The following is a 13,800-nucleotide window of genomic DNA, read 5'->3' on the forward strand; positions in this document are numbered from 1 at the left end:
TGTATATAATCTGTCTGCCTTCCTGTCTGTCTACACATCTATCTATCTATCTATCTATCTATCTATCTATCTATCTATCTATCTGTCTTTTTATCTATCTATCTATCTATCTATCTATCTATCTATCTAGTTTCAAACATAGAACAAAAGGCTGAGGTGTTTATTTAAAATATCAAAGTGGCCTGGCTGCCAGGTTCTCCCAGCACCCTTCAGTCCCTACCTATTACAGGGTATGGCTGGTGTACCCTGCCCTCTACCCTGAACTTTCCAGCTCAGGGCTGGGCTGCCTTCCCCCAGGAGCTCTTCCTATATAACCCAGACATTTTGGTTGCCTGCCTCTTGCACCTTCGGCCTCCTGGCTGCTACACCTGGTTTCCCTCTCTCCCCTTTCACTTCTCCTCCCCCTCTCCCAAGTGGTTCAGGTCTCTCCTGGATGTGTCTGTCTCTGGCTACACTCTCCCTTTTATCTACAATAAACTTCCATACTTGTGCCACACATAGAAGCAGTCATGTCTTTACTTTCCTTTTTATTTATTTTTTTCATTCGCTCTCATCATGCAGCTATTTGTGAACCTGGGACTTCACACAGACTAGGCACACACTGTATCACAGAACTCTATCTCAAGCCTCGGGAAGTCTATTTTTATAGGACAAGATGGAAAGGTATTATTTTCAGTATTTAACTGCCATCTTATGCTTACGTGAGTACTTGGACTTGGCAATCTTCTGAATCAAAGATCTAAACAGTCTGAGACACTACTTCCCTTTGGTCATTCTAGAACCCACAAAATTAACCCCACTGGCATCACTAGTTTTGAAATTTCCAAAGTGGACCTCCTTGTATCTAGATATTTCCAAGAAAAGTCCACTGTTTGTAGTTCCTGTGAACCCAGACTCACCCCATCGTGGGGGCAAGTCTTTCATCCAGTCCAATTGTTCTTTCCCTGGCCGGCTGCCTTGGCTCAGGTTTCTGCCCGTCCTGGAGCAACAGGCTAATCTAAATTTACCTGGTGACTTCAATCGATTAGACTCTCTTAAAACTGGGAACATATTTCAGCCTGCACCCTCGGGTGTGCCAAGCAGAAATCAGAGCCGAACAGAAATCTTCATTCCTTTAAAAGTAACTCAGATTTTCCAATCTCCACATGGTAACATAGTAACACAAAGAAACAACCCCAATTTGAGCAGTCAAAAGCAACAGTTCCTTTTTGCAGTAACCCCACAGGATGGCTGTTTTCTGTGCACATCACTTTTCCCCAAATGTTGGGAGGGAAACAGTCCAAGAACAGTTTGGGAAGTTGGCTTGACAGTTTGCTTATTCTCAATTTCCAAAACACCTTGACCCTTGTTCTCATTTTCATCTATTAGTGTCTCTAAGAAAACCACCCAGAAAGTCTGAAGCATCAGGAAGTCTATCGGTAAGGTTTGAGTGGAGCTTCTCTGATTGTCAGTCAACATCCCATAATACAGTCACACTGTCATGACAAATATGCAAATGTCAGCAACACAGCCATGCAAAATGCAAAACACAGAAGTCGCTGGGATAAGTTATACAGATAAAATAAGAGGGGAACTGGATTTTGTTAATAACTAAAATATAATTGAGATGATTTATTCAGCATTATTTTAGATTATTAACCATTACACTGTCAGTGAAAGAAAAAAGAAACCTTGAACATATCTGATTCATTAGTTACATACTAATTATATAAAATCCAAGTGGAAACTGATTGCTTACCTTGGCGACTCAGAAATCACACTGATGAATTGACTCCCGATGAGGCCCCAAACTCTGTGGAAGTGGAAACATTTAAGCTCCCATTTTGTGTAGGGTGAGACAGACACTGAGCACACTGAGCAAGTTCACTGTCTCCTCCACCTCCACCCCTACCCCCACCGGCTGCCTTGGCTCAGGTTTCTGCCCGTCCTGGAGCAACAGGCTAATCTAAATTTACCTGGTGACTTCAATCGCTTAGACTCTCTTAAAACTGGGAACATATTTCAGCCTGCACCCTCGGGTGTGCCAAGCAGAAACCAGAGCCGAACAGAACCCCAACCATTGCTGCAAAGCCAGCACCCCGACATGCAAACCCCGCACTGCTTTCTGGAACGCTTTGCCTTAAAGGAGAAAGAGGACGTCTTTGGTGAGCTCTAACCTCATTCCTCACCCAATCACTCAGAGTTCACACACAGCGCCCAGAACTTGGGTCTCACTGCTTTATGGGTTCCCCTTTCTTACCCAGAGACAGGAAACTAGCCAATAACAGTCTTTGGAAAACACTTTCCTTAAGCCCCGTTGTAAGAAACTTTATTATTTGAGGAGAAGAAACTTGCATCGTGGTTACCACAAGAAACAGAAGGTAAATAAACTTTACATATTAAAGAGCTGACAGCTATTTTCAAGGAAGATAATATATCAGTTTAACAAATTATGTGAATGATCTGATGCTTAAGTGTCTTTATTTTTTAAAAAATTAGACAATTTAACTTTTTTAAAATTTTATTTTATTAATTATACTTTATTCACTTTGTATCCCCCCATAAGCCTCCCCCTCCTCCCCTCCTAGTCCCACCCTCCCTCCCCTTTCTTCACCACAATTTCTGCATCCATTCTTCAGTTGAGGGGCATCTGGGCCGTCTCCAGCTTCTGGCTATTACAAATAAAGCTGCTACAAACATGGTTGAGCAAATATCCTTATTATGTACTTGAGCCCCTTTTGGATATATGCCTAGGAGTGGTATGGCTGGATCTTGAGGAAGCGCTATACCTAGTTGTCTGAGAAAGCGCCAGATTGATTTCCAGAGTAGTTGTATAAGTTTACATTCCCACCAGCAGTGGAGGAGGGTTCCCCTTTCTCCACAACCTCTCCAGCATGTGTTGTCACTTGAGTTTTTGATCTTGGCCATTCTGATGGCTGTAAGGTGAAATCTCAGGGTCGTTTTGATTTACATTTCCCTAATGGCTTATGACGTCGAGTATTTCTTTAAGTGTTTCTCTGCCATTCGATATTCCTCTACAGAGAGTTCTCTGTTTAGCTCTGTTCCCCATTTTTTAATTGGATTACTTGGTTTGCTGCTTTTCTGCTTCTTTAGTTCTTTAGATATACTGGATATTAGCCCACATCTCTTCAACATAGTTCTGGAAGTCCTTGTTAGAGCAATAAGACAGTTGAAGGAGAGCAACGGGATACAAATTGGAAAGGAAGAAGTCAAATTATCACTATTTGCAGATGATATAATAGTATACATGAGTGACCCCAAAAACTCTACCAGGGAACTCCTACAGCTGATAAATACCTTCAGCAAAGTGGACAAATGCAAAATTAACTAAAAAAAAATCAGTAGCCCTCCTGTATACAAAAGACAAAAGGGCTGAGAAAGAAATTAGGGAAACAGCACCCTTCACAATAGCCACAAATGACATAAAGTACCTTGGTGTAACCCTAACCAAGCAAGTCAAAGACTTGTATGAAAAAAATTTCCAGTCTCTGAAGAAAGAGTTAGAAGAAGATATCAGAAGATGGAAAGATCTCCCATGCTCATGGCTTGGCAGGATTAACATAGTAAAAATGGCCATTTTACCAAAAGCAATCTACAGATTCAATGCAATTCCCATCAAATTACCAACACAATTCTTTACAGACCTGAAAAGAAAAATTCTCAACTTCATATGGAATAACAAGAAACCCAGAACTGCTAAAACAATCCTCTACAATAAAAGATCTTCTGGAGGTATCTCCATCCCTGATCTCAAGCTGTACTATAGAGCAACAGTTTTAGAAACTGCATGGTACTGGCCTAGAAACAGAATGGTGAATCAATGGAACTGAACAGAGGACCCAGAAATAAACCCACACACTTATGGACACCTGATCTTTGACAAAGATGCCAAAACTATACAATGGAAAAAAGATAGCATCTCCAACAAATGGTGCTGGTCTAACTGGATGTCTACATGCAGAAAAATGCAAATAGATCCATACTTATCACTCTGCACAAAACTAAAGTTCAAGTGGATCAAAGACCTCAACATAAAACCAGACACACTAAACCTGTTAGAATAAAAAGTAGGGAAGAGCCTTGAACTTATTGGTATAGGAGACAACTTCCTGAACAGAACACCAACAGCACAGGCTCTAAGAGCAACAATCAATAAATGGGACCTCATGAAATTGAAAATCTTCTGTAAAGCAAAGGACATCGTCATCAAAACAAAATGACTGCCTACAGATTGGGAAAGAATCTTCACCAACCCTTTATCTGACAATTTAATTTTTATCAGGTCTAAGTGAATCAACTTTTTGAATCATTAACCTTTGAAGTTATTGCTGCCTGGCAGCATGAATTAAAATGGACTAAATTACACACTTAGAGATATATATCTTAGTATCAAACCTTGCATAAAAGAGACGCTGACACTAGGATGCACAGGGTTAATTTTAATCTTCTCCTTGTGAAACTCTCTTCTGTCTATTTATTTGCACTGTGTCTTTGTAACTCTATTTGAAACTGGATACCTCTCTTACAGGAACAGCTGCAGGCTTTAAATCAAACCAGGACAGTTTCAATTAATCTTAAAATTTAGAACTCTTTCATGGGCCCTCTACTATGAAAATTTTGTCTGCTATTACAATTCAAACTGAAAATCAGAGTATAACAATCAGATCTTAAGTAAAAATACTTACCCTATTGGTCAATGCTGCCACCTTGTCCTTTCAGACTGATGGAAAATGTTTGAAAGCCCTAATTCAATATTCTGATTGAAATATTGCACACGTAAAGGTTTCAGCGCTGCCCTTTTCATTGCTGGGTAAGTTGACTTTGTTAACCATGCACTTGCCTTTGGGATGTTTGTTTGTTTATGTCAGTCAAGTGTTGTGTATGTATGTTGCCCACCCACATACTTTCATGTTACTAATGTCTGCATCCAGTACTCCAGGTAAGAATGACCCAAAGATGTCTCTGACTTTATAGGTTAACTGAAATTATTATAACACTATTTTTAATGTTTTGAATGTAGGTCTAGCCTAACTGTGAAACTCACACGTGATAATGTTTATCACATGGAATCATAGCAGTTTAAAGATAGAAGATACCTTAAAGTAACTGTATTCTATGGTCAACTAATGTGTTAAAGGTTCCATGATTAAAGAGGCATTGGTAGAAAGGACTGGAAAGCTAGCTGGGTTTCCATGCTTATTTGGTGTTTGTTCACCACATCTTTCGTGCATGGCTATCCTACTTTTGTGATCTAGGCTGGTGTCATCTCATTTTACCCATTCTTGCACTACACTGGGATGCCTAGAGATCTACAGCTTCTATCCTGGTCCTTCTTTTTTAAGTTTTCTCGGTGTGGATAGCCCTGGTGAAAATCAGAAGTTTTAGTAGCGATGTCATGGGAAGGACTTAGATTCACTCACTTACCACATCAAAAAACAAACAAACAAACAAACAACAAAAACCTGACACAATAGTTTCTGTCTACTCTTACTTCCTCAGGTGTATTTTTTCTTTTTCATGTTGGTCTCTGTGATGGTTAGCTTCAATTGTCAACCTGACACAGCCTAGACCCACTTGGGCAGAGAGTCTCGGTGAGGAGTTTTCCACAGCAGGTTGGCCTGTGAACATGCTTTTGGGTATTGTCTTAATTGATTGATGTGGGAAGACCCATCCCACTCTGGGTGGTACAGAACCTGAACCTTATAGAGAAAGAGAAACCCTGTAGAGGAATTTAGGAGGGCCCAAGCAAATGAGTCTATGTGTATTGATTTCTATCTTCCCTCGACTGTGCTATACTCTGACTGGCTGCTTTAGCTTCTTGTTGCCTTGTTCTACAATAATGAACAGTAAACTGAAATTGTTAGCTAAAATAAACTCTTTATCATCTAACCTCTGCTCCTCGGACCTCTTATTAAAGCAACAGAAAGGAAATGGGAATAGTCCCCTTGGTCATTGTTCATTCTCACCCTGGAGACTGCCTCAAGTCACAAATCCACTTGTTCCACACTGTACTCTGTGCTTCAGATAATTTCACTGAACAGAGACCACCTGGACTAGTGAGCTAAGGAGAAGTCAGCGTGAACCAGGTAACACTGAGGAATGCATGTGTCTCAAGAGCTGGTACCATATACTCAGGACTCTCTGAGGGCTTTAAGCAAATAAGTGATGTGGGATGAACCAGTGGTTCAGTCAGAAACCCTGTCACCACAGTAGTAGTGGTGGGACCTGGGAGTTTGAAGATGACCTGTGCTATACAGCTGACTAATTTGTTTCTCTTTTGAAACAGAGTCTCATGTTTCCCAGGATGGCCTTGAACTTACTATGTAATGAAGATGGCCTTAAACTTCTGACATCTGACCTCCACTTTTGAGTGCTGGGATCACTATTCTAAGCAACCATGCTTAGCTTATGACCGACTGAGGATCAAACTCGGATTTTTGTCCATGCTGAGCAAACACTCTGCTGTGTGAGCTACCGCGTCAGCTCAGAATTCATATTCCATCTAGAATTAGCATACCAATAAAGTTAGAGTGGTTATTACATCACTAAACACATATATTTTACATATACTAAACACTTATCATATACTAAACACATAGTGCTACTTTGGAGGTGCTCAGGAGATAAGGTTTAGGACAAATGCCTAATTCTGTATCAACAGAGAAGACAGTAAAAATACACATGTAATACATGAGACATCTTTGGGATGCTGATGACACAAGACATATAAGAGAGAGTTAAGAAGGAGGAGGAGGAAAACTTCAATTTCAGAAGAAAAACTAGAACCCCTCCTGAAATTTCAATACTTCATGACTGACCCTGAAAGAGTGATAACACTCTGACAGTTATTCCCTGAATATGTGACTTTGCATCATTCGTAGGTAACAGATGTTAGAACTCTATCATGTGACTCGGTGGGCAGCAATTCTTATTTCTGGCTGGCGGTCAGAATCTCAGGAAACCCAGTGAGCATAATCATCACAGCCAAACACACATGGCAGGTTAAGGAAGAAATTGATCAGAATGGTTCATAAACAAGTATTTAAAATGCTTGGTGTCTCCTCTGTCCACCCACTTCCCCCTTCCCCTCTCTGAGCTGACTACTTATCTCACCTTTCCATGTTTAATTCTAACCTTTAAAAGACCCTTTAAGAAAGATTTGTCTATTCGTTATTTTATGTGCACGGGTGTTTTCTCTGTGTGAATGTATGTACCACATACACACAGTGCCCATGGAGGCCAGAAGATGGTGTCGGAGTTACAGATGCTTGTGAGCCACCATTTAGAGTCTGGTTTTGAACATGGGTCCTCTGCAAAAGCAGCCAGTGCTCTTAACCAATGAATTATCTTCTTCCCAGCCTCCATCTTAAAGGACCTTTTATTGCTGTGTATCAATCCCAGCTTTAGACATAATCTCTCCCTGTAATTCATGCTCATTTTCACCCAGCAGTTATTGTCCCCTTTTAAGAGGTGCTAGGATTCCCATGCAGCCTAATGTGACTAATGCTGTCCCACTTATGTCACCCCTGAGTGGTCCTTATCCCATCCCCTTAACACACTTTTTTTTCCTCTCTAAAGATCTTTTACCAGTGAACTTGGGTACTAGATGTATCTTGACCACAAAAGTGTGGTACCCTGGGTTCATAAAGATGATGGCAGTATAAGGATGCTTTGGCATGAGAAAGGGAGAATAGTGATGGATAGCAATGGGAAACTGAAAGGAAGCAACAAAGTGGCTTTAGATCAGCAGTTCTCAACCCGTGGGTCGTGACCCCTTTGGGGTTGAATATCAGATATCCTGTATATTAGATATTTACAGATATTTATGATTCATAGCCATAACAAAATTACTGTTATAAAGTAGCAACAAAATAATTTTATGATTGGGGGTCATGACTACATGGGGAACTGTATTTAAGGGTTGCAGCGTTAGGAAGGTTGAAAACCGCTTCTTTAGCCCCTCCTGTCTGCAAGCCTCAGTCACCACTTCACAAACTCCATTTAGCTGCCTCGCCTCTCTCACTTCCAAATGGTGTTTCTTTCCTAGCAGGGGCACTGCCACCTGCTGCTTAGCCACAAATTACATAGTTCAGTTGAAATCATGTCAGCTAAGGTGTGTGATCCTCCCACAATAAGCAAATGACCACAAAAGAAAGTTTGTGTGTTTTTCAAACTGGAAAGAAACTGTCTTGGTTAGGGTTACTTATTTTTGCTGTGACAATACTTGACTGAAATCAACTTGTCCCAGTCTATGATCAAAGGAAGTCAAGACAGGAACTCAAACAGGGCAAGAACCAGTGAAGAATCCATGGAGCAGTGTTGCTTATTCGTTTGCTCCGCATGACTTGCTCATCCTGTTTTCTTATAGAACATAGGACCATCTTGCCCAAGAGTGTCCCCATCCACAATGAGATGGACCCTCCCACATCAATAAAAAAAAATCCACAGTCTTGACCATGGGACAATCTAGTAGGAAGAGACATTTTTTCTCAATTGATTCCCCTTTCCAAAAATGACTCTGGCCTGTGCCACGCTAACATAAAACTAGCCAGTACAGGGACAATTCCAATGAAAGCTAAAAACCTGAAGACTGTTGATCCAGGTATACCGTATTTATGACTCAGCCCAGGTTCCTGCCATAAAAGAGGACAGCTTCTGATGTCAAACATTAAACTTTGTAATGGATAATTTCAACAGAACGAGAAAGCAGTGCACTGATGTTGCACCCAGGACTAATAGTAATATAAGTAGATGCACATCCCGAAGACTGCGTGCCTTAGGTGCTGGTATGTTCTGAATTACATAGGTCACCCATATGGCCTGACCACCAGGACCTTGCTGGGGTTCTTACTGCTGCTTACCTTCCAATAAAACAACTATGTAAACCTAGAAGGGTGCTGAGGTACCAAAATGAACAGATAGGGTAGTCTCTGCCCTGGGAAGCCTCTCTTCTGATGGTGGAAACAGACAAAGCGTGTGAAAATTTTCTGTATTTAAATATGAAAGGAAGGTAATTCTTCTTATCGACAACTTTAGATATAGGGTAACTTTCGCCTCTCATCAAAGAAGCTTTTTGCATAAAATTGAGACTGTTGCAGAAAGTCACAACCGGTCAAAATGCAGAAAATAGAAACAGCTAACCATGGGTGCCCAGATCCAACTGATAGTATACTAGAACAAACTCTCTGCACCCAAGGCTCGGTGAACAGCACAGAAGTGGCATCAAGATTGTAAGAGTCAGAGGACCAGATTGTTTCCTGAGAGACTATGTCTTCTCTATAGGACAGGGAAGCTGGACCCATAAAATCTTAACAATAATGGTCACTTAAACAAAAAAAAAAGTTGATATGCTGATACATATGGGGGATCTCACAGGCTCTACCCATAGATGCAGAGCTATAGTCAGTTGCTACTGAGAGATAGGGAATCGTGTTTTCCAGGAATGAGGTCCATGATAAATCATCTGATCTCAAGTGGTCAGCCCTAAAACTGAAGGGACCTACTCTTTTGGGTAGCATAACTATAGCTATTTCTGTTTCAGGCCTATCTCAACTTGTTGCTGAGACAGAAAAAAAAAAAAAAAGAATCATTGTACAAGGAAGGTCAGGTTGACCAAAACCTATTTCTGTTCAGCATACTCTGTGACTTTGTAGTTCCCAGAAATTCCCCAACCATAAGTGCATCTGCCCCTAACCATCAATACTGGACCAATAAAATTAAAGGTCAGCTAAAACTGCTTGTCTAGATAGCAAAAAACTAAGTTGAGTCAGAGGTGACTACCCTGTTCCACTATGTCCCCCATCCCCTCTCCCCCATCTGAGCTAATTGTGGTTTTCACCCTTTAAATATGCAATACAGCTTCCCCTCCCATCCCACACTGACCACCTCTCTGAGCTCAGAAAATAAAGCTTTCATTTCAAGCTTCTGTATCTGAAAGTGAGCTTTCTCGACTTCCACACCAAAGGACCCTAACAAAACATACTCATATGAGCATCACTAAATGAATTCGGCATGTTATATTTATATGAGTATTATGTGTATGCATGAATAACAATGAAAATTAAGGAATAAAGAAATTGGGAATTTGAGGGGGGATACAAGAAGGGAAAGGGAAGAGGGGCGGAAATGTTGTAAATACAGTTCTTAAGTAAGAAATTATAAAAAAATTAATATAACTAAAGGCAAGAAATAAAGCTAAAATGCTATGTATTCAACGCACGCACGTGTGCGCACGCGCGCGCACACACACGCGCACACACACACACTGTGTGGGAATTACAAGGCATACTAAAAGGCAAAAGTAGAGTTTTGAAGATATAAAGTAAACATTAAAAACTATGCAAGGTGGGGATGCAAGGTTATTAGACTAGGAATTTAACACAATTGTGAATGGCATGTGTGATGATTAATCTTAGTTTTCACCTTGACTACATCTGGAATTAACTAAAGCTCCAGCTGCTGAGTATGCTTGTGGGGGATTTTTCTTGACTGGATCTTTTGAGGCCGGAAGACCCACCTTAAACCTGGACCACCCATTCTGGTGGTAGCTTATTTAAAAGACATGGAAGAAGGAAGCTCTTGCTCTTTGCTTGCTTGCCCTCATACCTGCTGACAAGTTCATTCCTTGACTGGCATGAGAGCCACCTTCCAGATTCCGGCATATACTGAAGGCCACCCGAGATACGGCCTCACGGACTGAACAGCTACTGGATTCTTGGCCATTGTGTCAACACACAGCCAGCGCTGGAGTAGATGGACCACAGCCAGCGCTGGAGTAGATGGACCACAGCCAGCGCTGGAGTAGATGGACCACAGCCTGTGCAGGAGTAGATGGGCCACAGCCTGTGCAGGAGTAGATGGGCCACAGCCTGTGCTGGAGTAGATGGACCGCAGCCAGTGCTGGAGTAGATGGGCCACAGCCTGTGCTGGAGTAGATGGACCGCAGCCAGTGCTGGAGTAGATGGACCACAGCCTGCAAACCTATCGTAATAGCGTGTGTATGTGTGTGTCTGTATGTGCGTGTGTGCAAGTGTTCTAATGCACTATATCACTTCTGTTTCTCTGGAGAGCCCTGACTGATATATCATGCTCTGAGATGTAACAAGACAGGCAGCATGCAAGGCAAGCAATGTGAGAAGAGATGAAAACTCAAAGAAATAACAAAGTAAGGAAATATTAGAGGCAAAAAAACAGATATGAAAAATGATGTAATAGACTTATTTATAGATGGGGCATGGTTGAGGAATGTGTCTTTGACTTTAAATACATCTCAATAAAAATCAAAATTGACCAAGATAGACAGAGAGAAATAGAAAGACTAGAAATAGACACACATAAACCCAGTTAGAAATTTTACAAAGCAATGAAGGCAACACAATGGAGCTAATTTTGAATTTTCCGCAAACGACACTGGGACAACTGAACATCTGCATGAAACAAAGTTAGTCACAGGCTTTCTATTCTTCACAAAATTAGTCACAGGCTTTCTATTCTTCACAAAATTAGTCACAGGCTTTCTATTCTTCACAACATTAGTCACAGGCTTTCTATTCTTCACAAAATTAACTCAGGACAGAGCACAAACACAACTGTAAGACGCAAAGCTACAAAACTCCCTAAGGTAATATCGGAGAAAATCTAGATGGCTTTGAGTTTGATAGTAAACTTTTAAACATGACATCAAAGGCTCATCCATGGTGACGAATCTCTGTAATAAATAGGACATCATTAAAACCAAGGTATCTCCACAAAAGGTATCCGAAAGGATGAAAAATAAGTGGGTCATCTAGAGAAAATATCTGTATGCAGCTAACTGATAAGAACACCCCCAAAGCACACATGCAACTCTAAATATTCAACAATAAGAAACAGACACCCACTCAAAATTAGGCCAAAGAGTGAAACAGACATCTCTAAAAATAAGATATACAGAAAATGAATAAGCACCCAGAAGATGTTCTACATTGTATCTTAATGCAAATTAGAGCAATAATGTCAGCAATGCATTAGGAAGAACAAAGTCAGGCCATGGACCACACTAAATGCTGGCTAGGGTGCTCAGCAACAAAAGGATCCATTAATGCAGTAGAAATGCAAAATAGTACAGCCACCTTGGAAGACAAAGATGCCTATAAAATGCAACCTAGCAACTATGTTCCTTAGTACTTACCTTGAAGAGTTGAAAACTCATAACTGCATTAAAACTTGCATATGGGTAATTAGTCATAATAGTTTTGCTCATAATTACTAAAACTTGAAAGCAACTGCTATTCCTTCTATGGGTAGATATACAAACTGTGGTGTATACAGGTGATGGAAGATTACTCATCACTAAAATGACAGGAGCTGTGAAGCTATATTACTTAATTTTTTAATGACCATTACAAAATATCTGACAGAAACACATCTAAGAGAATACAAATCATTGTAGCTCACAGTTTGAGGGGATACAGACAGTTCTGTCCAGGAAAGCATGCTGGCAGTTGGGAAGCACTTCAGGTGGCAGGAGCTTGCTCACATCTAGACAGATCAGAAGACAGGGAACATAGGGATTATGGTGCTCAGCTGGATTTCTCATCTTCCTTTTATGCAGGCTGTGACCCCAGCTCATGAGCTATCACATCCCATATTCAGGTCAGGCCTTCTTCTCCCAGTTAATACTGCCTGGAAACATCCTTACAGACACACCCAACAAGGAACCTCATTAATATACCTTAGTACATTTTAGATCCAGTTGACAATGAAGATTATCCATCAGAGAAGTGACAGGCGTAAAGAATTTCAGTGCTTATTACCAAATGAAAAAAGGTGGTATTTTTTTTTAATTTTAATTTTTATTAATCACAGTTTATTTACTTTGTGTCCCCCTGTAATTCCCCCCTCCTCCCGTCCCAATCCCACCCTCCCTCCGTCTTCTCCCCCCATACCCCTCCCAATCCACTGATAGGGGAGGTCTTCCTCCCCTTCCTTCTTATCCTAGTCTAGCAGGTCCCATCAGCAGTGGCTGCATTGTCTTCCTCTGTGGCCTGGTAAGGCTGCTGTCCCATCAGGGGGAGGTGATCAAAGAGCCAGCCACTGAGTTCATGTCAGAGACAGTCCCTGTTCCCATTACTATGGAGCCCACTTGGACACTGAGCTGCCATGGGCTACATCTGTGCAGAGGTTCTAGGTTATCTCCATGCATGGTCCTTGGTTGGAGTATCAGTCTCAGAAAAGACCCCTGTGCCCAGATTTTTTGGTTCTGTTGCTCTCCTTGTGGAGCTCCTGTCCTCTTCAGGTCCTACTATTTCCCACTTCTTTCATAAGATTCCCTGCACTCTGCCCAAAGTTTGGCTATAAGTCTCAGCATCTGTGGAAAAAGAAAAAAAAAAAAGGTGGTCTTAAGAGCCTTTTCACTGTGGAATTCCAATTAGAAAAAAATTATTGCAGGGAAGAGGAGCTGGTACAGAGAGCCCAGAAGACTGCTATGCCGTGAAACTTCTGTTTAAGTTACACAGGTTATTTTGTGGTCTTTAAAACCCATAGCATGTACAGCAGAAGGGATGGACTCCAGTGTGGATTGTAGGTGACTTGTCAACACATGTTCATGCATTGAGAGTCATGTGACACTCTGGTGGTGATGTGGACAATGGGGGAGGCTGTGCTTTTTTTTTTTTTTCTTTTCAAAGAATTAATGGGAGACTCCAAGATGGCGGCGAGCAGAGCAAACCGTTTTGGAGAGGCAGAAGACATGAATCTCCGGAATTGGTGAGTGGAGAGTCAATCAAAGCTAGAATCTGGACTTTTGGGCTTTCTAAAGGA

The 13,800-nt window shown here is 41.2% G+C and overlaps 1 protein-coding gene across 2 annotated transcripts in view; it reads right to left on the reverse strand.

Annotated features, from left to right (window-relative positions):
* LOC132656808 (gamma-sarcoglycan-like) overlaps nucleotides 1–13,800 on the reverse strand; it is a 61,041-nt gene that overhangs the window by 31,052 nt on the left and 16,189 nt on the right. For both annotated transcript variants that reach the window (XM_060391951.1, XM_060391948.1), the window contains exon 2: nucleotides 1,739–1,792. The gene's annotated coding sequence lies outside the window, so the exon portion shown is untranslated. The remainder of the gene's footprint in view (nucleotides 1–1,738; nucleotides 1,793–13,800) is intronic.

This window comes from Meriones unguiculatus, chromosome 1 (genome assembly GCF_030254825.1).
Source record: "Meriones unguiculatus strain TT.TT164.6M chromosome 1, Bangor_MerUng_6.1, whole genome shotgun sequence".
Classification (NCBI taxonomy): domain Eukaryota; kingdom Metazoa; phylum Chordata; class Mammalia; order Rodentia; family Muridae; genus Meriones; species Meriones unguiculatus.